The sequence below is a fragment of the Schistocerca americana genome, chromosome X (genome assembly GCF_021461395.2).
Source record: "Schistocerca americana isolate TAMUIC-IGC-003095 chromosome X, iqSchAmer2.1, whole genome shotgun sequence".
In the NCBI taxonomy this organism is placed as follows: Eukaryota; Metazoa; Arthropoda; class Insecta; order Orthoptera; family Acrididae; genus Schistocerca; species Schistocerca americana.
The window spans coordinates 64778946-64806711 of NC_060130.1; positions in this window are offsets into that span (position 1 = coordinate 64778946).

Below are 27766 nucleotides of genomic sequence, written 5' to 3' on the forward strand. Positions count from 1 at the left end.
TGACGAAGCATTTGGCTACCTTAAGAGAGTCATAGTTACTCCTGTCAGTTGCTCCCCGTTTTACCACAGTCACATTTTCAATCTTATTCTGGCCAGTTCACCTGATGCGATACGCCATTATCAGTCAACCTAAAAAATATCACAGTACTCCTGCCGGAAGCTTCTCGAGTTTGCCGAAGTATTTCGCCTGTTGACGAAGCATTTGGATACCTTAAGAGAGTCATAGTTACCCCTTGCTGTTGCTCCCCATTTTACAACAGGCACATCTACAAGCTTACTCTGGCCAATTCTCCTGAATCGATACGCTAATAACTACTGACATAAAGACTTTCACAGTACTCCTGCCGGGAGCTTTTCGACTTTGCCGATGTATTTCGATTATTGACGAGGCGTTTGGCTACCTTAAGAGAGTCATAGTTACTCCTGCCAGTGTCTCTCCGTTAAACCACAGTCACATCTACCATTTTCCTCTGCCCCTTTCACCAGACGCGATACGCCATTATTTGTCGACATCATGACTTTCAAAGTACTCCTGCTAGGGGCTCCTCCAGTCTACCAATGTATTTCGCCTGTTGACGAGGCATTTGGCTACCTTAAGAGAGTCATACTTACTCCTGTCAGTTGCTCCCCGTTTTACCACAGTCACATTTTCAATCTTATTCTGGCCAGTTCACCCGAAGCGATACGCCACATGACGAGGCATTTGGCTACCTTAAGAGAGTCATAGTTACTCCTGTCAGTTGCTCCCCGTTAAACCACAGTCACATCTACGATTTTCCTCTGCCGCTTTCACCAGCCGCGATACGCCATTATTTGTTGAAATTATGACTTTCACAGTACTCCTGCTAGGGGTTCCTCCAGTTTACCAATGTATTTCGCCTGTTGACGAAGCATCTGGCTACCTTAAGAGAGTCATAGTTACTCCTGTCAGTTGCTCCCCGTTAAACCACAGTCACATCTACGATTTTCCTCTGCCGCTTTCACCAGCCGCGATACGCCATTATTTGTTGAAATTATGACTTTCACAGTACTCCTGCTAGGGGTTCCTCCAGTTTACCAATGTATTTCGCCTGTTGACGAAGCATTTGGCTACCTTAAGAGAGTCATAGTTACTCCTGTCAGTTGCTCCCCGTTTTACCACAGTCACATTTTCAATCTTATTCTGGCCAGTTCACCTGAATCGATACGCCATTATCGGTCAACCTAAAGAATTTCACAGTACTCTTGCCGGGAGCTCTCGAGTTTGCCGATGTATTTCGCCTGTTGACGAGGCATTTGGTTACCTTAAGAGAGTCATAGTTACCCCTTGCTGTTGCTCCCCATTTTACAACAGGCACATCTACAAGCTTACTCTGGCCAATTCTCCTGAAGCGATACGCTAATATCTATTGACATAAAGACTTTGACAGTACTCCTGCCGGGAGCTTTTCGACTTTGCCGATGTATTTCGCCTATTGACGAGGCGTTTGGCTACCTTAAGAGAGTCATAGTTACTCCTGCCAGTGTCTCTCCGTTAAACCACAGTCACATCTACCATTTTCCTCTGCCCCTTTCACCAGACGCGATACGCCATTATTTGTCGACATCATGACTTTCAAAGTACTCCTGCTAGGGGCTCCTCCAGTCTACCAATGTATTTCGCCTGTTGACGAGGCATTTGGCTACCTTAAGAGAGTCATACTTACTCCTGTCAGTTGCTCCCCGTTTTACCACAGTCACATTTTCAATCTTATTCTGGCCAGTTCACCTGAAGCGATACGCCATTATCGGTCAACCTAAAGAATTTCACAGTACTCTTGCCGGGAGCTCTCGAGTTTGCCGATGTATTTCGCCTGTTGACGAGGCATTTGGTTACCTTAAGAGAGTCATAGTTACCCCTTGCTGTTGCTCCCCATTTTACAACAGGCACATCTACAAGCTTACTCTGGCCAATTCTCCTGAAGCGATACGCTAATATCTATTGACATAAAGACTTTCACAGTACTCCTGCCGGGAGCTTTTCGACTTTGCCGATGTATTTCGCCTATTGACGAGGCGTTTGGCTACCTGAAGAGAGTCATAGTTACTCCTGCCAGTGTCTCTCCGTTAAACCACAGTCACATCTACCATTTTCCTCTGCCCCTTTCACCAGACGCGATACGCCATTATTTGTCGACATCATGACTTTCAAAGTACTCCTGCTAGGGGCTCCTCCAGTCTACCAATGCATTTCGCCTGTTGACGAGGCATTTGGCTACCTTAAGAGAGTCATACTTACTCCTGTCAGTTGCTCCCCGTTTTACCACAGTCACATTTTCAATCTTATTCTGGCCAGTTCACCCGAAGCGATACGCCACATGACGAGGCATTTGGCTACCTTAAGAGAGTCATAGTTACTCCTGTCAGTTGCTCCCCGTTAAACCACAGTCACATCTACGATTTTCCTCTGCCGCTTTCACCAGCCGCGATACGCCATTATTTGTTGAAATTATGACTTTCACAGTACTCCTGCTAGGGGTTCCTCCAGTTTACCAATGTATTTCGCTTGTTGACGAAGCATCTGGCTACCTTAAGAGAGTCATAGTTACTCCTGTCAGTTGCTCCCCGTTAAACCACAGTCACATCTACGATTTTCCTCTGCCGCTTTCACCAGCCGCGATGCGCCATTATTTGTTGAAATTATGACTTTCACAGTACTCCTGCTAGGGGTTCCTCCAGTTTACCAATGTATTTCGCCTGTTGACGAAGCATTTGGCTACCTTAAGAGAGTCATAGTTACTCCTGTCAGTTGCTCCCCGTTTTACCACAGTCACATTTTCAATCTTATTCTGGCCAGTTCACCTGAAGCGATACGCCATTATCGGTCAACCTAAAGAATTTCACAGTACTCTTGCCGGGAGCTCTCGAGTTTGCCGATGTATTTCGCCTGTTGACGAGGCATTTGGTTACCTTAAGAGAGTCATAGTTACCCCTTGCTGTTGCTCCCCATTTTACAACAGGCACATCTACAAGCTTACTCTGGCCAATTCTCCTGAAGCGATACGCTAATATCTATTGACATAAAGACTTTCACAGTACTCCTGCCGGGAGCTTTTCGACTTTGCCGATGTATTTCGCCTATTGACGAGGCGTTTGGCTACCTTAAGAGAGTCATAGTTACTCCTGCCAGTGTCTCTCCGTTAAACCACAGTCACATCTACCATTTTCCTCTGCCCCTTTCACCAGACGCGATACGCCATTATTTGTCGACATCATGACTTTCAAAGTACTCCTGCTAGGGGCTCCTCCAGTCTACCAATGTATTTCGCCTGTTGACGAGGCATTTGGCTACCTTAAGAGAGTCATACTTACTCCTGTCAGTTGCTCCCCGTTTTACCACAGTCACATTTTCAATCTTATTCTGGCCAGTTCACCTGAAGCGATACGCCATTATCGGTCAACCTAAAGAATTTCACAGTACTCTTGCCGGGAGCTCTCGAGTTTGCCGATGTATTTCGCCTGTTGACGAGGCATTTGGTTACCTTAAGAGAGTCATAGTTACCCCTTGCTGTTGCTCCCCATTTTACAGCAGGCACATCTACAAGCTTACTCTGGCCAATTCTCCTGAAGCGATACGCTAATATCTATTGACATAAAGACTTTCACAGTACTCCTGCCGGGAGCTTTTCGACTTTGCCGATGTATTTCGCCTATTGACGAGGCGTTTGGCTACCTTAAGAGAGTCATAGTTACTCCTGCCAGTGTCTCTCCGTTAAACCACAGTCACATCTACCATTTTCCTCTGCCCCTTTCACCAGACGCGATACGCCATTATTTGTCGACATCATGACTTTCAAAGTACTCCTGCTAGGGGCTCCTCCAGTCTACCAATGCTTTTCGCCTGTTGACGAGGCATTTGGCTACCTTAAGAGAGTCATACTTACTCCTGTCAGTTGCTCCCCGTTTTACCACAGTCACATTTTCAATCTTATTCTGGCCAGTTCACCCGAAGCGATACGCCACATGACGAGGCATTTGGCTACCTTAAGAGAGTCATAGTTACTCCTGTCAGTTGCTCTCCGTTAAACCACAGTCACATCTACGATTTTCCTCTGCCGCTTTCACCAGCCGCGATACGCCATTATTTGTTGAAATTATGACTTTCACAGTACTCCTGCTAGGGGTTCCTCCAGTTTACCAATGTATTTCGCCTGTTGACGAAGCATCTGGCTACCTTAAGAGAGTCATAGTTACTCCTGTCAGTTGCTCCCCGTTAAACCACAGTCACATCTACGATTTTCCTCTGCCGCTTTCACCAGCCGCGATACGCCATTATTTGTTGAAATTATGACTTTCACAGTACTCCTGCTAGGGGTTCCTCCAGTTTACCAATGTATTTCGCCTGTTGACGAAGCATTTGGCTACCTTAAGAGAGTCATAGTTACTCCTGTCAGTTGCTCCCCGTTTTACCACAGTCACATTTTCAATCTTATTCTGGCCAGTTCACCTGATGCGATACGCCATTATCAGTCAACCTAAAAAATATCACAGTACTCCTGCCGGAAGCTTCTCGAGTTTGCCGAAGTATTTCGCCTGTTGACGAAGCATTTGGATACCTTAAGAGAGTCATAGTTACCCCTTGCTGTTGCTCCCCATTTTACAACAGGCACATCTACAAGCTTACTCTGGCCAATTCTCCTGAAGCGATACGCTAATATCTATTGACATAAAGACTTTCACAGTACTCCTGCCGGGAGCTTTTCGACTTTGCCGATGTATTTCGCCTATTGACGAGGCGTTTGGCTACCTTAAGAGAGTCATAGTTACTCCTGCCAGTGTCTCTCCGTTAAACCACAACCACATCTACCATTTTCCTCTGCCCCTTTCACCAGACGCGATACGCCATTATTTGTCGACATCATGACTTTCAAAGTACTCCTGCTAGGGGCTCCTCCAGTCTACCAATGTATTTCGCCTGTTGACGAGGCATTTGGCTACCTTAAGAGAGTCATACTTACTCCTGTCAGTTGCTCCCCGTTTTACCACAGTTACATTTTCAATCTTATTCTGGCCAGTTCACCCGAAGCGATACGCCACTTGACGAGGCATTTGGCTACCTTAAGAGAGTCATAGTTACTCCTGTCAGTTGCTCCCCGTTAAACCACAGTCACATCTACGATTTTCCCCTGCCGCTTTCACCAGCCGCGATACGCCATTATTTGTTGAAATTATGACTTTCACAGTACTCCTGCTAGGGGTTCCTCCAGTTTACCAATGTATTTCGCCTGTTGACGAAGCATTTGGCTACCTTAAGAGAGTCATAGTTACTCCTGTCAGTTGCTCCCCGTTAAACCACAGTCACATCTACGATTTTCCTCTGCCGCTTTCACCAGCCGCGATACGCCATTATTTGTTGAAATTATGACTTTCACAGTACTCCTGCTAGGGGTTCCTCCAGTTTACCAATGTATTTCGCCTGTTGACGAAGCATTTGGCTACCTTAAGAGAGTCATAGTTACTCCTGTCAGTTGCTCCCCGTTTTACCACAGTCACATTTTCAATCTTATTCTGGCCAGTTCACCTGAAGCGATACGCCATTATCGGTCAAACTAAAGAATTTCACAGTACTCTTGCCGGGAGCTCTCGAGTTTGCCGATGTATTTCGCCTGTTGACGAGGCATTTGGTTACCTTAAGAGAGTCATAGTTACCCCTTGCTGTTGCTCCCCATTTTACAACAGGCACATCTACAAGCTTACTCTGGCCAATTCTCCTGAAGCGATACGCTAATATCTATTGACATAAAGACTTTCACAGTACTCCTGCCGGGAGCTTTTCGACTTTGCCGATGTATTTCGCCTATTGACGAGGCGTTTGGCTACCTTAAGAGAGTCATAGTTACTCCTGCCAGTGTCTCTCCGTTAAACCACAGTCACATCTACCATTTTCCTCTGCCCCTTTCACCAGACGCGATACGCCATTATTTGTCGACATCATGACTTTCAAAGTACTCCTGCTAGGGGCTCCTCCAGTCTACCAACGTATTTCGCCTGTTGACGAGGCATTTGGCTACCTTAAGAGAGTCATACTTACTCCTGTCAGTTGCTCCCCGTTTTACCACAGTCACATTTTCAATCTTATTCTGGCCAGTTCACCCGAAGCGATACGCCACATGACGAGGCATTTGGCTACCTTAAGAGAGTCATAGTTACTCCTGTCAGTTGCTCCCCGTTAAACCACAGTCACATCTACGATTTTCCTCTGCCGCTTTCACCAGCCGCGATACGCCATTATTTGTTGAAATTATGACTTTCACAGTACTCCTGCTAGGGGTTCCTCCAGTTTACCAATGTATTTCGCCTGTTGACGAAGCATTTGGCTACCTTAAGAGAGTCATAGTTACTCCTGTCAGTTGCTCTCCGTTTTACCACAGTCACATTTTCAATCTTATTCTGGCCAGTTCACCCGAAGCGATACGCCACATGACGAGGCATTTGGCTACCTTAAGAGAGTCATAGTTACTCCTGTCAGTTGCTCCCCGTTAAACCACAGTCACATCTACGATTTTCCTCTGCCGCTTTCACCAGCCGCGATACGCCATTATTTGTTGAAATTATGACTTTCACAGTACTCCTGCTAGGGGTTCCTCCAGTTTACCAATGTATTTCGCCTGTTGACGAAGCATTTGGCTACCTTAAGAGAGTCATAGTTACTCCTGTCAGTTGCTCCCCGTTAAACCACAGTCACATCTACGATTTTCCTCTGCCGCTTTCACCAGCCGCGATACGCCATTATTTGTTGAAATTATGACTTTCACAGTACTCCTGCTAGGGGTTCCTCCAGTTTACCAATGTATTTCGCCTGTTGACGAAGCATTTGGCTACCTTAAGAGAGTCATAGTTACTCCTGTCAGTTGCTCTCCGTTTTACCACAGTCACATTTTCAATCTTATTCTGGCCAGTTCACCCGAAGCGATACGCCACATGACGAGGCATTTGGCTACCTTAAGAGAGTCATAGTTACTCCTGTCAGTTGCTCCCCGTTAAACCACAGTCACATCTACGATTTTCCTCTGCCGCTTTCACCAGCCGCGATACGCCATTATTTGTTGAAATTATGACTTTCACAGTACTCCTGCTAGGGGTTCCTCCAGTTTACCAATGTATTTCGCCTGTTGACGAAGCATTTGGCTACCTTAAGAGAGTCATAGTTACTCCTGTCAGTTGCTCCCCGTTAAACCACAGTCACATCTACGATTTTCCTCTGCCGCTTTCACCAGCCGCGATACGCCATTATTTGTTGAAATTATGACTTTCACAGTACTCCTGCTAGGGGTTCCTCCAGTTTACCAATGTATTTCGCCTGTTGACGAAGCATTTGGCTACCTTAAGAGAGTCATAGTTACTCCTGTCAGTTGCTCCCCGTTTTACCACAGTCACATTTTCAATCTTATTCTGGCCAGTTCACCTGATGCGATACGCCATTATCAGTCAACCTAAAAAATATCACAGTACTCCTGCCGGAAGCTTCTCGAGTTTGCCGAAGTATTTCGCCTGTTGACGAAGCATTTGGATACCTTAAGAGAGTCATAGTTACCCCTTGCTGTTGCTCCCCATTTTACAACAGGCACATCTACAAGCTTACTCTGGCCAATTCTCCTGAAGCGATACGCTAATATCTATTGACATAAAGACTTTCACAGTACTCCTGCCGGGAGCTTTTCGACTTTGCCGATGTATTTCGCCTATTGACGAGGCGTTTGGCTACCTTAAGAGAGTCATAGTTACTCCTGCCAGTGTCTCTCCGTTAAACCACAGTCACATCTACCATTTTCCTCTGCCCCTTTCACCAGACGCGATACGCCATTATTTGTCGACATCATGACTTTCAAAGTACTCCTGCTAGGGGCTCCTCCAGTCTACCAATGTATTTCGCCTGTTGACGAGGCATTTGGCTACCTTAAGAGAGTCATACTTACTCCTGTCAGTTGCTCCCCGTTTTACCACAGTCACATTTTCAATCTTATTCTGGCCAGTTCACCCGAGGCGATACGCCACATGACGAGGCATTTGGCTACCTTAAGAGAGTCATAGTTACTCCTGTCAGTTACTCCCCGTTAAACCACAGTCACATCTACGATTTTCCTCTGCCGCTTTCACCAGCCGCGATACGCCATTATTTGTTGAAATTATGACTTTCACAGTACTCCTGCTAGGGGTTCCTCCAGTTTACCAATGTATTTCGCCTGTTGACGAAGCATTTGGCTACCTTAAGAGAGTCATAGTTACTCCTGTCAGTTGCTCCCCGTTAAACCACAGTCACATCTACGATTTTCCTCTGCCGCTTTCACCAGCCGCGATACGCCATTATTTGTTGAAATTATGACTTTCACAGTACTCCTGCTAGGAGTTCCTCCAGTTTACCAATGTATTTCGCCTGTTGACGAAGCATTTGGCTACCTTAAGAGAGTCATAGTTACTCCTGTCAGTTGCTCCCCGTTAAACCACAGTCACATCTACGATTTTCCTCTGCCGCTTTCACCAGCCGCGATACGCCATTATTTGTTGAAATTATGACTTTCACAGTACTCCTGCTAGGGGTTCCTCCAGTTTACCAATGTATTTCGCCTGTTGACGAAGCATTTGGCTACCTTAAGAGAGTCATAGTTACTCCTGTCAGTTGCTCTCCGTTTTACCACAGTCACATTTTCAATCTTATTCTGGCCAGTTCACCCGAAGCGATACGCCACATGACGAGGCATTTGGCTACCTTAAGAGAGTCATAGTTACTCCTGTCAGTTGCTCCCCGTTAAACCACAGTCACATCTACGATTTTCCTCTGCCGCTTTCACCAGCCGCGATACGCCATTATTTGTTGAAATTATGACTTTCACAGTACTCCTGCTAGGGGTTCCTCCAGTTTACCAATGTATTTCGCCTGTTGACGAAGCATTTGGCTACCTTAAGAGAGTCATAGTTACTCCTGTCAGTTGCTCCCCGTTAAACCACAGTCACATCTACGATTTTCCTCTGCCGCTTTCACCAGCCGCGATACGCCATTATTTGTTGAAATTATGACTTTCACAGTACTCCTGCTAGGGGTTCCTCCAGTTTACCAATGTATTTCGCCTGTTGACGAAGCATTTGGCTACCTTAAGAGAGTCATAGTTACTCCTGTCAGTTGCTCCCCGTTTTACCACAGTCACATTTTCAATCTTATTCTGGCCAGTTCACCTGATGCGATACGCCATTATCAGTCAACCTAAAAAATATCACAGTACTCCTGCCGGAAACTTCTCGAGTTTGCCGAAGTATTTCGCCTGTTGACGAAGCATTTGGATACCTTAAGAGAGTCATAGTTACCCCTTGCTGTTGCTCCCCATTTTACAACAGGCACATCTACAAGCTTACTCTGGCCAATTCTCCTGAAGCGATACGCTAATATCTATTGACATAAAGACTTTCACAGTACTCCTGCCGGGAGCTTTTCGACTTTGCCGATGTATTTCGCCTATTGACGAGGCGTTTGGCTACCTTAAGAGAGTCATAGTTACTCCTGCCAGTGTCTCTCCGTTAAACCACAACCACATCTACCATTTTCCTCTGCCCCTTTCACCAGACGCGATACGCCATTATTTGTCGACATCATGACTTTCAAAGTACTCCTGCTAGGGGCTCCTCCAGTCTACCAATGTATTTCGCCTGTTGACGAGGCATTTGGCTACCTTAAGAGAGTCATACTTACTCCTGTCAGTTGCTCCCCGTTTTACCACAGTTACATTTTCAATCTTATTCTGGCCAGTTCACCCGAAGCGATACGCCACTTGACGAGGCATTTGGCTACCTTAAGAGAGTCATAGTTACTCCTGTCAGTTGCTCCCCGTTAAACCACAGTCACATCTACGATTTTCCCCTGCCGCTTTCACCAGCCGCGATACGCCATTATTTGTTGAAATTATGACTTTCACAGTACTCCTGCTAGGGGTTCCTCCAGTTTACCAATGTATTTCGCCTGTTGACGAAGCATTTGGCTACCTTAAGAGAGTCATAGTTACTCCTGTCAGTTGCTCCCCGTTAAACCACAGTCACATCTACGATTTTCCTCTGCCGCTTTCACCAGCCGCGATACGCCATTATTTGTTGAAATTATGACTTTCACAGTACTCCTGCTAGGGGTTCCTCCAGTTTACCAATGTATTTCGCCTGTTGACGAAGCATTTGGCTACCTTAAGAGAGTCATAGTTACTCCTGTCAGTTGCTCCCCGTTAAACCACAGTCACATCTACGATTTTCCTCTGCCGCTTTCACCAGCCGCGATACGCCATTATTTGTTGAAATTATGACTTTCACAGTACTCCTGCTAGGGGTTCCTCCAGTTTACCAATGTATTTCGCCTGTTGACGAAGCATTTGGCTACCTTAAGAGAGTCATAGTTACTCCTGTCAGTTGCTCTCCGTTTTACCACAGTCACATTTTCAATCTTATTCTGGCCAGTTCACCCGAAGCGATACGCCACATGACGAGGCATTTGGCTACCTTAAGAGAGTCATAGTTACTCCTGTCAGTTGCTCCCCGTTAAACCACAGTCACATCTACGATTTTCCTCTGCCGCTTTCACCAGCCGCGATACGCCATTATTTGTTGAAATTATGACTTTCACAGTACTCCTGCTAGGGGTTCCTCCAGTTTACCAATGTATTTCGCCTGTTGACGAAGCATTTGGCTACCTTAAGAGAGTCATAGTTACTCCTGTCAGTTGCTCCCCGTTAAACCACAGTCACATCTACGATTTTCCTCTGCCGCTTTCACCAGCCGCGATACGCCATTATTTGTTGAAATTATGACTTTCACAGTACTCCTGCTAGGGGTTCCTCCAGTTTACCAATGTATTTCGCCTGTTGACGAAGCATTTGGCTACCTTAAGAGAGTCATAGTTACTCCTGTCAGTTGCTCTCCGTTTTACCACAGTCACATTTTCAATCTTATTCTGGCCAGTTCACCCGAAGCGATACGCCACATGACGAGGCATTTGGCTACCTTAAGAGAGTCATAGTTACTCCTGTCAGTTGCTCCCCGTTAAACCACAGTCACATCTACGATTTTCCTCTGCCGCTTTCACCAGCCGCGATACGCCATTATTTGTTGAAATTATGACTTTCACAGTACTCCTGCTAGGGGTTCCTCCAGTTTACCAATGTATTTCGCCTGTTGACGAAGCATTTGGCTACCTTAAGAGAGTCATAGTTACTCCTGTCAGTTGCTCCCCGTTAAACCACAGTCACATCTACGATTTTCCTCTGCCGCTTTCACCAGCCGCGATACGCCATTATTTGTTGAAATTATGACTTTCACAGTACTCCTGCTAGGGGTTCCTCCAGTTTACCAATGTATTTCGCCTGTTGACGAAGCATTTGGCTACCTTAAGAGAGTCATAGTTACTCCTGTCAGTTGCTCCCCGTTTTACCACAGTCACATTTTCAATCTTATTCTGGCCAGTTCACCTGATGCGATACGCCATTATCAGTCAACCTAAAAAATATCACAGTACTCCTGCCGGAAGCTTCTCGAGTTTGCCGAAGTATTTCGCCTGTTGACGAAGCATTTGGATACCTTAAGAGAGTCATAGTTACCCCTTGCTGTTGCTCCCCATTTTACAACAGGCACATCTACAAGCTTACTCTGGCCAATTCTCCTGAAGCGATACGCTAATATCTATTGACATAAAGACTTTCACAGTACTCCTGCCGGGAGCTTTTCGACTTTGCCGATGTATTTCGCCTATTGACGAGGCGTTTGGCTACCTTAAGAGAGTCATAGTTACTCCTGCCAGTGTCTCTCCGTTAAACCACAGTCACATCTACCATTTTCCTCTGCCCCTTTCACCAGACGCGATACGCCATTATTTGTCGACATCATGACTTTCAAAGTACTCCTGCTAGGGGCTCCTCCAGTCTACCAATGTATTTCGCCTGTTGACGAGGCATTTGGCTACCTTAAGAGAGTCATACTTACTCCTGTCAGTTGCTCCCCGTTTTACCACAGTCACATTTTCAATCTTATTCTGGCCAGTTCACCCGAGGCGATACGCCACATGACGAGGCATTTGGCTACCTTAAGAGAGTCATAGTTACTCCTGTCAGTTGCTCCCCGTTAAACCACAGTCACATCTACGATTTTCCTCTGCCGCTTTCACCAGCCGCGATACGCCATTATTTGTTGAAATTATGACTTTCACAGTACTCCTGCTAGGGGTTCCTCCGGTTTACCAATGTATTTCGCCTGTTGACGAAGCATTTGGCTACCTTAAGAGAGTCATAGTTACTCCTGTCAGTTGCTCCCCGTTAAACCACAGTCACATCTACGATTTTCCTCTGCCGCTTTCACCAGCCGCGATACGCCATTATTTGTTGAAATTATGACTTTCACAGTACTCCTGCTAGGAGTTCCTCCAGTTTACCAATGTATTTCGCCTGTTGACGAAGCATTTGGCTACCTTAAGAGAGTCATAGTTACTCCTGTCAGTTGCTCCCCGTTAAACCACAGTCACATCTACGATTTTCCTCTGCCGCTTTCACCAGCCGCGATACGCCATTATTTGTTGAAATTATGACTTTCACAGTACTCCTGCTAGGGGTTCCTCCAGTTTACCAATGTATTTCGCCTGTTGACGAAGCATTTGGCTACCTTAAGAGAGTCATAGTTACTCCTGTCAGTTGCTCTCCGTTTTACCACAGTCACATTTTCAATCTTATTCTGGCCAGTTCACCCGAAGCGATACGCCACATGACGAGGCATTTGGCTACCTTAAGAGAGTCATAGTTACTCCTGTCAGTTGCTCCCCGTTAAACCACAGTCACATCTACGATTTTCCTCTGCCGCTTTCACCAGCCGCGATACGCCATTATTTGTTGAAATTATGACTTTCACAGTACTCCTGCTAGGGGTTCCTCCAGTTTACCAATGTATTTCGCCTGTTGACGAAGCATTTGGCTACCTTAAGAGAGTCATAGTTACTCCTGTCAGTTGCTCCCCGTTAAACCACAGTCACATCTACGATTTTCCTCTGCCGCTTTCACCAGCCGCGATACGCCATTATTTGTTGAAATTATGACTTTCACAGTACTCCTGCTAGGGGTTCCTCCAGTTTACCAATGTATTTCGCCTGTTGACGAAGCATTTGGCTACCTTAAGAGAGTCATAGTTACTCCTGTCAGTTGCTCCCCGTTTTACCACAGTCACATTTTCAATCTTATTCTGGCCAGTTCACCTGATGCGATACGCCATTATCAGTCAACCTAAAAAATATCACAGTACTCCTGCCGGAAGCTTCTCGAGTTTGCCGAAGTATTTCGCCTGTTGACGAAGCATTTGGATACCTTAAGAGAGTCATAGTTACCCCTTGCTGTTGCTCCCCATTTTACAACAGCCACATCTACAAGCTTACTCTGGCCAATTCTCCTGAAGCGATACGCTAATATCTATTGACATAAAGACTTTCACAGTACTCCTGCCGGGAGCTTTTCGACTTTGCCGATGTATTTCGCCTATTGACGAGGCGTTTGGCTACCTTAAGAGAGTCTTAGTTACTCCTGCCAGTGTCTCTCCGTTAAACCACAGTCACATCTACCATTTTCCTCTGCCCCTTTCACCAGACGCGATACGCCATTATTTGTCGACATCATGACTTTCAAAGTACTCCTGCTAGGGGCTCCTCCAGTCTACCAATGTATTTCGCCTGTTGACGAGGCATTTGGCTACCTTAAGAGAGTCATACTTACTCCTGTCAGTTGCTCCCCGTTTTACCACAGTCACATTTTCAATCTTATTCTGGCCAGTTCACCTGATGCGATACGCCGTTATCAGTCAACCTAAAAAATATCACAGTACTCCTGCCGGAAGCTTCTCGAGTTTCCGAAGTATTTCGCCTGTTAACGAAGCATTTGGATACCTTAAGAGAGTCATAGTTACTCCTTGCTGCTGCTCCCCATTTTACAACAGGCACATCTACAAGCTTACTCTGGCCAATTCTCCTGAAGCGATACGCTAATATCTGTTGACATAAAGACTTTCACAGTACTCCTGCTGGGAGCTTCTCTACTTTGCCGATGTATTTCGCCTATTGACGAGGCATTTGGCTACCTTAAGAGAGTCATAGTTACTCCTGTCAGTTGCTCCCCGTTAAACCACAGTCACATCTACGATTTTCCTCTGCCGCTTTCACCAGACGCGATACGCCATTATTTGTCGAAATTATGACTTTCACAGTACTCCTGCTAGGGGTTCCTCCAGTTTACCAAAGTATTTCGCCTGTTGACGAACCATTTGGCTACCTTAAGAGAGTCATAGTTACTCCTGTCAGTTGCTCCCCGTTTTACCACAGTCACATTTTCAATCTTATTCTGGCCGGTTCACCTGAAGCGATACGCCATTATCGGTCAACCTAAAGAATTTCACAGTACTCTTGCCGGGAGCTCTCGAGTTTGCCGATGTATTTCGCCTGTTGACGAGGCATTTGGTTACCTTAAGAGAGTCATAGTTACCCCTTGCTGTTGCTCCCCATTTTACAACAGGCACATCTACAAGCTTACTCTGGCCAATTCTCCTGAAGCGATACGCTAATATCTATTGACATAAAGACTTTCACAGTACTCCTGCCGGGAGCTTTTCGACTTTGCCGATGTATTTCGCCTATTGACGAGGCATTTGGCTACCTTAAGAGAGTCATAGTTACTCCTGTCAGTTGCTCCCCGTTAAACCACAGTCACATCTACGACTTTCCTCTGCCGCTTTCACCAGACGCGATACGCCATTATTTGTCGAAATTATGACTTTCACAGTACTCCTGCTAGGGGTTCCTCCAGTTTACCAAAGTATTTCGCCTGTTGACGAACCATTTGGCTACCTTAAGAGAGTCATAGTTACTCCTGTCAGTTGCTCCCCGTTTTACCACAGTCACATTTTCAATCTTATTCTGGCCAGTTCACCTGAAGCGATACGCCATTATCGGTCAACCTAAAGAATTTCACAGTACTCTTGCCGGGAGCTCTCGAGTTTGCCGATGTATTTCGCCTGTTGACGAGGCATTTGGTTACCTTAAGAGAGTCATAGTTACCCCTTGCTGTTGCTCCCCATTTTACAACAGGCACATCTACAAGCTTACTCTGGCCAATTCTCCTGAAGCGATACGCTAATATCTATTGACATAAAGACTTTCACAGTACTCCTGCCGGGAGCTTTTCGACTTTGCCGATGTATTTCGCCTATTGACGAGGCGTTTGGCTACCTTAAGAGAGTCATAGTTACTCCTGTCAGTTGCTCCCCGTTAAACCACAGTCACATCTACGATTTTCCTCTGCCGCTTTCACCAGCCGCGATACGCCATTATTTGTTGAAATTATGACTTTCACAGTACTCCTGCTAGGGGTTCCTCCAGTTTACCAATGTATTTCGCCTGTTGACGCAGCATTTGGCTACCTTAAGAGAGTCATAGTTACTCCTGTCAGTTGCTCCCCGTCAAACCACAGTCACATTTTCAATCTTATTCTGGCCAGTTCACCTGATGCGATACGCCATTATCAGTCAACTAAAAAATATCACAGTACTCCTGCCGGAAGCTTCTCGAGTTTGCCGAAGTATTTCGCCTGTTGACGAAGCATTTGGATACCTTAAGAGAGTCATAGTTACCCCTTGCTGTTGCTCCCCATTTTACAACAGGCACATCTACAAGCTTACTCTGGCCAATTCTCCTGAAGCGATACGCTAATATCTATTGACATAAAGACTTTCACAGTACTCCTGCCGGGAGCTTTTCGACTTTGCCGATGTATTTCGCCTATTGACGAGGCGTTTGGCTACCTTAAGAGAGTCATAGTTACTCCTGCCAGTGTCTCTCCGTTAAACCACAGTCACATCTACCATTTTCCTCTGCCCCTTTCACCAGACGCGATACGCCATTATTTGTCGACATCATGACTTTCAAAGTACTCCTGCTAGGGGCTCCTCCAGTCTACCAATGTATTTCGCCTGTTGACGAGGCATTTGGCTACCTTAAGAGAGTCATACTTACTCCTGTCAGTTGCTCCCCGTTTTACCACAGTCACATTTTCAATCTTATTCTGGCCAGTTCACTCGAAGCGATACGCCACTTGACAAGGCATTTGGCTACCTTAAGAGAGTCATAGTTACTCCTGTCAGTTGCTCCCCGTTAAACCACAGTCACATCTACGATTTTCCCCTGCCGCTTTCACCAGCCGCGATACGCCATTATTTGTTGAAATTATGACTTTCACAGTACTCCTGCTAGGGGTTCCTCCAGTTTACCAATGTATTTCGCCTGTTGACGAAGCATTTGGCTACCTTAAGAGAGTCATAGTTACTCCTGTCAGTTGCTCCCCGTTTTACCACAGTCACATTTTCAATCTTATTCTGGCCAGTTCACCTGATGCGATACGCCGTTATCAGTCAACCTAAAAAATATCACAGTACTCCTGCCGGAAGCTTCTCGAGTTTCCGAAGTATTTCGCCTGTTAACGAAGCATTTGGATACCTTAAGAGAGTCATAGTTACTCCTTGCTGCTGCTCCCCATTTTACAACAGGCACATCTACAAGCTTACTCTGGCCAATTCTCCTGAAGCGATACGCTAATATCTGTTGACATAAAGACTTTCACAGTACTCCTGCTGGGAGCTTCTCTACTTTGCCGATGTATTTCGCCTATTGACGAGGCATTTGGCTACCTTAAGAGAGTCATAGTTACTCCTGTCAGTTGCTCCCCGTTAAACCACAGTCACATCTACGATTTTCCTCTGCCGCTTTCACCAGACGCGATACGCCATTATTTGTCGAAATTATGACTTTCACAGTACTCCTGCTAGGGGTTCCTCCAGTTTACCAAAGTATTTCGCCTGTTGACGAACCATTTGGCTACCTTAAGAGAGTCATAGTTACTCCTGTCAGTTGCTCCCCGTTTTACCACAGTCACATTTTCAATCTTATTCTGGCCGGTTCACCTGAAGCGATACGCCATTATCGGTCAACCTAAAGAATTTCACAGTACTCTTGCCGGGAGCTCTCGAGTTTGCCGATGTATTTCGCCTGTTGACGAGGCATTTGGTTACCTTAAGAGAGTCATAGTTACCCCTTGCTGTTGCTCCCCATTTTACAACAGGCACATCTACAAGCTTACTCTGGCCAATTCTCCTGAAGCGATACGCTAATATCTATTGACATAAAGACTTTCACAGTACTCCTGCCGGGAGCTTTTCGACTTTGCCGATGTATTTCGCCTATTGACGAGGCGTTTGGCTACCTTAAGAGAGTCATAGTTACTCCTGCCAGTGTCTCTCCGTTAAACCACAGTCAAATCTACCATTTTCCTCTGCCCCTTTCACCAGACGCGATACGCCATTATTTGTCGACATCATGACTTTCAAAGTACTCCTGCTAGGGGCTCCTCCAGTCTACCAATGTATTTCGCCTGTTGACGAGGCATTTGGCTACCTTAAGAGAGTCATACTTACTCCTGTCAGTTGCTCCCCGTTTTACCACAGTCACATTTTCAATCTTATTCTGGCCAGTTCACCCGAAGCGATACGCCACTTGACGAGGCATTTGGCTGCCTTAAGAGAGTCATAGTTACTCCTGTCAGTTGCTCCCCGTTTTACCACAGTCACATTTTCAATCTTATTCTGGCCAGTTCACCTGATGCGATACGCCGTTATCAGTCAACCTAAAAAATATCACAGTACTCCTGCCGGAAGCTTCTCGAGTTTCCGAAGTATTTCGCCTGTTAACGAAGCATTTGGATACCTTAAGAGAGTCATAGTTACTCCTTGCTGCTGCTCCCCATTTTACAACAGGCACATCTACAAGCTTACTCTGGCCAATTCTCCTGAAGCGATACGCTAATATCTGTTGACATAAAGACTTTCACAGTACTCCTGCTGGGAGCTTCTCTACTTTGCCGATGTATTTCGCCTATTGACGAGGCATTTGGCTACCTTAAGAGAGTCATAGTTACTCCTGTCAGTTGCTCCCCGTTAAACCACAGTCACATCTACGATTTTCCTCTGCCGCTTTCACCAGACGCGATACGCCATTATTTGTCGAAATTATGACTTTCACAGTACTCCTGCTAGGGGTTCCTCCAGTTTACCAAAGTATTTCGCCTGTTGACGAACCATTTGGCTACCTTAAGAGAGTCATAGTTACTCCTGTCAGTTGCTCCCCGTTTTACCACAGTCACATTTTCAATCTTATTCTGGCCGGTTCACCTGAAGCGATACGCCATTATCGGTCAACCTAAAGAATTTCACAGTACTCTTGCCGGGAGCTCTCGAGTTTGCCGATGTATTTCGCCTGTTGACGAGGCATTTGGTTACCTTAAGAGAGTCATAGTTACCCCTTGCTGTTGCTCCCCATTTTACAACAGGCACATCTACAAGCTTACTCTGGCCAATTCTCCTGAAGCGATACGCTAATATCTATTGACATAAAGACTTTCACAGTACTCCTGCCGGGAGCTTTTCGACTTTGCCGATGTATTTCGCCTATTGACGAGGCATTTGGCTACCTTAAGAGAGTCATAGTTACTCCTGTCAGTTGCTCCCCGTTAAACCACAGTCACATCTACGATTTTCCTCTGCCGCTTTCACCAGACGCGATACGCCATTATTTGTCGAAATTATGACTTTCACAGTACTCCTGCTAGGGGTTCCTCCAGTTTACCAAAGTATTTCGCCTGTTGACGAACCATTTGGCTACCTTAAGAGAGTCATAGTTACTCCTGTCAGTTGCTCCCCGTTTTACCACAGTCACATTTTCAATCTTATTCTGGCCAGTTCACCTGAAGCGATACGCCATTATCGGTCAACCTAAAGAATTTCACAGTACTCTTGCCGGGAGCTCTCGAGTTTGCCGATGTATTTCGCCTGTTGACGAGGCATTTGGTTACCTTAAGAGAGTCATAGTTACCCCTTGCTGTTGCTCCCCATTTTACAACAGGCACATCTACAAGCTTACTCTGGCCAATTCTCCTGAAGCGATACGCTAATATCTATTGACATAAAGACTTTCACAGTACTCCTGCCGGGAGCTTTTCGACTTTGCCGATGTATTTCGCCTATTGACGAGGCGTTTGGCTACCTTAAGAGAGTCATAGTTACTCCTGCCAGTGTCTCTCCGTTAAACCACAGTCAAATCTACCATTTTCCTCTGCCCCTTTCACCAGACGCGATACGCCATTATTTGTCGACATCATGACTTTCAAAGTACTCCTGCTAGGGGCTCCTCCAGTCTACCAATGTATTTCGCCTGTTGACGAGGCATTTGGCTACCTTAAGAGAGTCATACTTACTCCTGTCAGTTGCTCCCCGTTTTACCACAGTCACATTTTCAATCTTATTCTGGCCAGTTCACCCGAAGCGATACGCCACTTGACGAGGCATTTGGCTGCCTTAAGAGAGTCATAGTTACTCCTGTCAGTTGCTCCCCGTTAAACCACAGTCACATCTACGATTTTCCTCTGCCGCTTTCACCAGACGCGATACGCCATTATTTGTCGAAATTATGACTTTCACAGTACTCCTGCTAGGGGTTCCTCCAGTTTACCAAAGTATTTCGCCTGTTGACGAACCATTTGGCTACCTTAAGAGAGTCATAGTTACTCCTGTCAGTTGCTCCCCGTTTTACCACAGTCACATTTTCAATCTTATTCTGGCCAGTTCACCTGAAGCGATACGCCATTATCAGTCAACCTAAAGAATTTCACAGTACTCTTGCCGGGAGCTCTCGAGTTTGCCGATGTATTTCGCCTGTTGACGAGGCATTTGGTTACCTTAAGAGAGTCATAGTTACCCCTTGCTGTTGCTCCCCATTTTACAACAGGCACATCTACAAGCTTACTCTGGCCAATTCTCCTGAAGCGATACGCTAATATCTATTGACATAAAGACTTTCACAGTACTCCTGCCGGGAGCTTTTCGACTTTGCCGATGTATTTCGCCTATTGACGAGGCGTTTGGCTACCTTAAGAGAGTCATAGTTACTCCTGCCAGTGTCTCTCCGTTAAACCACAGTCACATCTACCATTTTCCTCTGCTCCTTTCACCAGACGCGATGCGCCATTATTTGTCGACATCATGACTTTCAAAGTACTCCTGCTAGGGGCTCCTCCAGTCTACCAATGCATTTCGCCTGTTGACGAGGCATTTGGCTACCTTAAGAGAGTCATACTTACTCGTGTCAGTTGCTCCCCGTTTTACCACAGTCACATTTTCAATCTTATTCTGGCCAGTTCACCCGAAGCGATACGCCACATGACGAGGCATTTGGCTACCTTAAGAGAGTCATAGTTACTCCTGTCAGTTGCTCCCCGTTAAACCACAGTCACATCTACGATTTTCCTCTGCCGCTTTCACCAGCCGCGATACGCCATTATTTGTTGAAATTATGACTTTCACAGTACTCCTGCTAGGGGTTCCTCCAGTTTACCAATGTATTTCGCCTGTTGACGAAGCATTTGGCTACCTTAAGAGAGTCATAGTTACTCCTGTCAGTTGCTCCCCGTTAAACCACAGTCACATCTACGATTTTCCTCTGCCGCTTTCACCAGCCGCGATACGCCATTATTTGTTGAAATTATGACTTTCACAGTACTCCTGCTAGGAGTTCCTCCAGTTTACCAATGTATTTCGCCTGTTGACGAAGCATTTGGCTACCTTAAGAGAGTCATAGTTACTCCTGTCAGTTGCTCCCCGTTAAACCACAGTCACATCTACGATTTTCCTCTGCCGCTTTCACCAGCCGCGATACGCCATTATTTGTTGAAATTATGACTATCACAGTACTCCTGCTAGGGGTTCCTCCAGTTTACCAATGTATTTCGCCTGTTGACGAAGCATTTGGCTACCTTAAGAGTGTCATAGTTACTCCTGTCAGTTGCTCCCCGTTGAACCACAGTCACATCTACGATTTTCCTCTGCCGCTTTCACCAGCCGCGATACGCCATTATTTGTTGAAATTATGACTTTCACAGTACTCCTGCTAGGGGTTCCTCCAGTTTACCAATGTATTTCGCCTGTTGACGAAGCATTTGGCTACCTTAAGAGAGTCATAGTTACTCCTGTCAGTTGCTCCCCGTTTTACCACAGTCACATTTTCAATCTTATTTTGGCCAGTTCACCTGATGCGATACGCCATTATCAGTCAACCTAAAAAATATCACAGTACTCCTGCCGGAAGCTTCTCGAGTTTGCCGAAGTATTTCGCCTGTTGACGAAGCATTTGGATACCTTAAGAGAGTCATAGTTACCCCTTGCTGTTGCTCCCCATTTTACAACAGGCACATCTACAAGCTTACTCTGGCCAATTCTCCTGAAGCGATACGCTAATATCTATTGACATAAAGACTTTCACAGTACTCCTGCCGGGAGCTTTTCGACTTTGCCGATGTATTTCGCCTATTGACGAGGCGTTTGGCTACCTTAAGAGAGTCATAGTTACTCCTGCCAGTGTCTCTCCGTTAAACCACAGTCACATCTACCATTTTCCTCTGCCCCTTTCACCAGACGCGATACGCCATTATTTGTCGACATCATGACTTTCAAAGTACTCCTGCTAGGGGCTCCTCCAGTCTACCAATGTATTTCGCCTGTTGACGAGGCATTTGGCTACCTTAAGAGAGTCATACTTACTCCTGTCAGTTGCTCCCCGTTTTACCACAGTCACATTTTCAATCTTATTCTGGCCAGTTCACTCGAAGCGATACGCCACTTGACAAGGCATTTGGCTACCTTAAGAGAGTCATAGTTACTCCTGTCAGTTGCTCCCCGTTAAACCACAGTCACATCTACGATTTTCCCCTGCCGCTTTCACCAGCCGCGATACGCCATTATTTGTTGAAATTATGACTTTCACAGTACTCCTGCTAGGGGTTCCTCCAGTTTACCAATGTATTTCGCCTGTTGACGAAGCATTTGGCTACCTTAAGAGAGTCATAGTTACTCCTGTCAGTTGCTCCCCGTTAAACCACAGTCACATCTACGATTTTCCTCTGCCGCTTTCACCAGCCGCGATACGCCATTATTTGTTGAAATTATGACTTTCACAGTACTCCTGCTAGGGGTTCCTCCAGTTTACCAATGTATTTCGCCTGTTGACGAAGCATTTGGCTACCTTAAGAGAGTCATAGTTACTCCTGTCAGTTGCTCCCCGTTTTACCACAGTCACATTTTCAATCTTATTCTGGCCAGTTCACCTGATGCGATACGCCATTATCAGTCAACCTAAAAAATATCACAGTACTCCTGCCGGAAGCTTCTCGAGTTTGCCGAAGTATTTCGCCTGTTGACGAAGCATTTGGATACCTCAAGAGAGTCATAGTTACCCCTTGCTGTTGCTCCCCATTTTACAACAGGCACATCTACAAGCTTACTCTGGCCAATTCTCCTGAAGCGATACGCTAATATCTATTGACATAAAGACTTTCACAGTAGTCCTGCCGGGAGCTTTTCGACTTTGCCGATGTATTTCGCCTATTGACGAGGCGTTTGGCTACCTTAAGAGAGTCATAGTTACTCCTGCCAGTGTCTCTCCGTTAAACCACAGTCACATCTACCATTTTCCTCTGCCCCTTTCACCAGACGCGATACGCCATTATTTGTCGACATCATGACTTTCAAAGTACTCCTGCTAGGGGCTCCTCCAGTCTACCAATGTATTTCGCCTGTTGACGAGGCATTTGGCTACCTTAAGAGAGTCATACTTACTCCTGTCAGTTGCTCCCCGTTTTACCACAGTCACATTTTCAATCTTATTCTGGCCAGTTCACTCGAAGCGATACGCCACTTGACAAGGCATTTGGCTACCTTAAGAGAGTCATAGTTACTCCTGTCAGTTGCTCCCCGTTAAACCACAGTCACATCTACGATTTTCCCCTGCCGCTTTCACCAGCCGCGATACGCCATTATTTGTTGAAATTATGACTTTCACAGTACTCCTGCTAGGGGTTCCTCCAGTTTACCAATGTATTTCGCCTGTTGACGAAGCATTTGGCTACCTTAAGAGAGTCTTAGTTACTCCTGTCAGTTGCTCCCCGTTAAACCACAGTCACATCTACGATTTTCCTCTGCCGCTTTCACCAGCCGCGATACGCCATTATTTGTTGAAATTATGACTTTCACAGTACTCCTGCTAGGGGTTCCTCCAGTTTACCAATGTATTTCGCCTGTTGACGAAGCATTTGGCTACCTTAAGAGAGTCATAGTTACTCCTGTCAGTTGCTCCCCGTTTTACCACAGTCACATTTTCAATCTTATTCTGGCCAGTTCACCTGATGCGATACGCCATTATCAGTCAACCTAAAAAATATCACAGTACTCCTGCCGGAAGCTTCTCGAGTTTGCCGAAGTATTTCGCCTGTTGACGAAGCATTTGGATACCTTAAGAGAGTCATAGTTACCCCTTGCTGTTGCTCCCCATTTTACAACAGGCACATCTACAAGCTTACTCTGGCCAATTCTCCTGAAGCGATACGCTAATATCTATTGACATAAAGACTTTCACAGTAGTCCTGCCGGGAGCTTTTCGACTTTGCCGATGTATTTCGCCTATTGACGAGGCGTTTGGCTACCTTAAGAGAGTCATAGTTACTCCTGCCAGTGTCTCTCCGTTAAACCACAGTCACATCTACCATTTTCCTCTGCCCCTTTCACCAGACGCGATACGCCATTATTTGTCGACATCATGACTTTCAAAGTACTCCTGCTAGGGGCTCCTCCAGTCTACCAATGTATTTCGCCTGTTGACGAGGCATTTGGCTACCTTAAGGGAGTCATACTTACTCCTGTCAGTTGCTCCCCGTTTTACCACAGTCACATTTTCAATCTTATTCTGGCCAGTTCACCCGAAGCGATACGCCACTTGACGAGGCATGTGGCTACCTTAAGAGAGTCATAGTTACTCCTGTCAGTTGCTCCCCGTTAAACCACAGTCACATCTACGATTTTCCCCTGCCGCTTTCACCAGCCGCGATACGCCATTATTTGTTGAAATTATGACTTTCACAGTACTCCTGCTAGGGGTTCCTCCAGTTTACCAATGTATTTCGCCTGTTGACGAAGCATTTGGCTACCTTAAGAGAGTCATAGTTACTCCTGTCAGTTGCTCCCCGTTTTACCACAGTCACATTTTCAATCTTATTCTGGCCAGTTCACCTGATGCGATACGCCATTATCAGTCAACCTAAAAAATATCGCAGTACTCCTGCCGGAAGCTTCTCGAGTTTGCCGAAGTATTTCGCCTGTTGACGAAGCATTTGGATACCTCAAGAGAGTCATAGTTACCCCTTGCTGTTGCTCCCCATTTTACAACAGGCACATCTACAAGCTTACTCTGGCCAATTCTCCTGAAGCGATACGCTAATATCTATTGACATAAAGACTTTCACAGTACTCCTGCCGGGAGCTTTTCGACTTTGCCGATGTATTTCGCCTATTGACGAGGCGTTTGGCTACCTTAAGAGAGTCATAGTTACTCCTGCCAGTGTCTCTCCGTTAAACCACAGTCACATCTACCATTTTCCTCTGCCCCTTTCACCAGACGCGATACGCCATTATTTGTCGACATCATGACTTTCAAAGTACTCCTGCTAGGGGCTCCTCCAGTCTACCAATGTATTTCGCCTGTTGACGAGGCATTTGGCTTCCTTAAGAGAGTCATACTTACTCCTGTCAGTTGCTCCCCGTTTTACCACAGTCACATTTTCAATCTTATTCTGGCCAGTTCACTCGAAGCGATACGCCACTTGACAAGGCATTTGGCTACCTTAAGAGAGTCATAGTTACTCCTGTCAGTTGCTCCCCGTTAAACCACAGTCACATCTACGATTTTCCCCTGCCGCTTTCACCAGCCGCGATACGCCATTATTTGTTGAAATTATGACTTTCACAGTACTCCTGCTAGGGGTTCCTCCAGTTTACCAATGTATTTCGCCTGTTGACGAAGCATTTGGCTACCTTAAGAGAGTCATAGTTACTCCTGTCAGTTGCTCCCCGTTAAACCACAGTCACATCTACGATTTTCCTCTGCCGCTTTCACCAGCCGCGATACGCCATTATTTGTTGAAATTATGACTTTCACAGTACTCCTGCTAGGGGTTCCTCCAGTTTACCAATGTATTTCGCCTGTTGACGAAGCATTTGGCTACCTTAAGAGAGTCATAGTTACTCCTGTCAGTTGCTCCCGTTTTACCACAGTCACACTTTCAATCTTATTCTGGCCAGTTCACCTGATGCGATACGCCATTATCAGTCAACCTAAAAAATATCACAGTACTCCTGCCGGAAGCTTCTCGAGTTTGCCGAAGTATTTCGCCTGTTGACGAAGCATTTGGATACCTTAAGAGAGTCATAGTTACCCCTTGCTGTTGCTCCCCATTTTACAACAGGCACATCTACAAGCTTACTCTGGCCAATTCTCCTGAAGCGATACGCTAATATCTATTGACATAAAGACTTTCACAGTAGTCCTGCCGGGAGCTTTTCGACTTTGCCGATGTATTTCGCCTATTGACGAGGCGTTTGGCTACCTTAAGAGAGTCATAGTTACTCCTGCCAGTGTCTCTCCGTTAAACCACAGTCACATCTACCATTTTCCTCTGCCCCTTTCACCAGACGCGATACGCCATTATTTGTCGACATCATGACTTTCAAAGTACTCCTGCTAGGGGCTCCTCCAGTCTACCAATGTATTTCGCCTGTTGACGAGGCATTTGGCTACCTTAAGGGAGTCATACTTACTCCTGTCAGTTGCTCCCCGTTTTACCACAGTCACATTTTCAATCTTATTCTGGCCAGTTCACCCGAAGCGATACGCCACTTGACGAGGCATGTGGCTACCTTAAGAGAGTCATAGTTACTCCTGTCAGTTGCTCCCCGTTAAACCACAGTCACATCTACGATTTTCCCCTGCCGCTTTCACCAGCCGCGATACGCCATTATTTGTTGAAATTATGACTTTCACAGTACTCCTGCTAGGGGTTCCTCCAGTTTACCAATGTATTTCGCCTGTTGACGAAGCATTTGGCTACCTTAAGAGAGTCATAGTTACTCCTGTCAGTTGCTCCCCGTTTTACCACAGTCACATTTTCAATCTTATTCTGGCCAGTTCACCTGATGCGATACGCCATTATCAGTCAACCTAAAAAATATCACAGTACTCCTGCCGGAAGCTTCTCGAGTTTGCCGAAGTATTTCGCCTGTTGACGAAGCATTTGGATACCTCAAGAGAGTCATAGTTACCCCTTGCTGTTGCTCCCCATTTTACAACAGGCACATCTACAAGCTTACTCTGGCCAATTCTCCTGAAGCGATACGCTAATATCTATTGACATAAAGACTTTCACAGTAGTCCTGCCGGGAGCTTTTCGACTTTGCCGATGTATTTCGCCTATTGACGAGGCGTTTGGCTACCTTAAGAGAGTCATAGTTACTCCTGCCAGTGTCTCTCCGTTAAACCACAGTCACATCTACCATTTTCCTCTGCCCCTTTCACCAGACGCGATACGCCATTATTTGTCGACATCATGACTTTCAAAGTACTCCTGCTAGGGGCTCCTCCAGTCTACCAATGTATTTCGCCTGTTGACGAGGCATTTGGCTACCTTAAGAGAGTCATACTTACTCCTGTCAGTTGCTCCCCGTTTTACCACAGTCACATTTTCAATCTTATTCTGGCCAGTTCACTCGAAGCGATACGCCACTTGACAAGGCATTTGGCTACCTTAAGAGAGTCATAGTTACTCCTGTCAGTTGCTCCCCGTTAAACCACAGTCACATCTACGATTTTCCCCTGCCGCTTTCACCAGCCGCGATACGCCATTATTTGTTGAAATTATGACTTTCACAGTACTCCTGCTAGGGGTTCCTCCAGTTTACCAATGTATTTCGCCTGTTGACGAAGCATTTGGCTACCTTAAGAGAGTCATAGTTACTCCTGTCAGTTGCTCCCCGTTAAACCACAGTCACATCTACGATTTTCCTCTGCCGCTTTCACCAGCCGCGATACGCCATTATTTGTTGAAATTATGACTTTCACAGTACTCCTGCTAGGGGTTCCTCCAGTTTACCAATGTATTTCGCCTGTTGACGAAGCATTTGGCTACCTTAAGAGAGTCATAGTTACTCCTGTCAGTTGCTCCCCGTTTTACCACAGTCACATTTTCAATCTTATTCTGGCCAGTTCACCTGATGCGATACGCCATTATCAGTCAACCTAAAAAATATCACAGTACTCCTGCCGGAAGCTTCTCGAGTTTGCCGAAGTATTTCGCCTGTTGACGAAGCATTTGGATACCTTAAGAGAGTCATAGTTACCCCTTGCTGTTGCTCCCCATTTTACAACAGGCACATCTACAAGCTTACTCTGGCCAATTCTCCTGAAGCGATACGCTAATATCTATTGACATAAAGACTTTCACAGTAGTCCTGCCGGGAGCTTTTCGACTTTGCCGATGTATTTCGCCTATTGACGAGGCGTTTGGCTACCTTAAGAGAGTCATAGTTACTCCTGCCAGTGTCTCTCCGTTAAACCACAGTCACATCTACCATTTTCCTCTGCCCCTTTCACCAGACGCGATACGCCATTATTTGTCGACATCATGACTTTCAAAGTACTCCTGCTAGGGGCTCCTCCAGTCTACCAATGTATTTCGCCTGTTGACGAGGCATTTGGCTACCTTAAGGGAGTCATACTTACTCCTGTCAGTTGCTCCCCGTTTTACCACAGTCACATTTTCAATCTTATTCTGGCCAG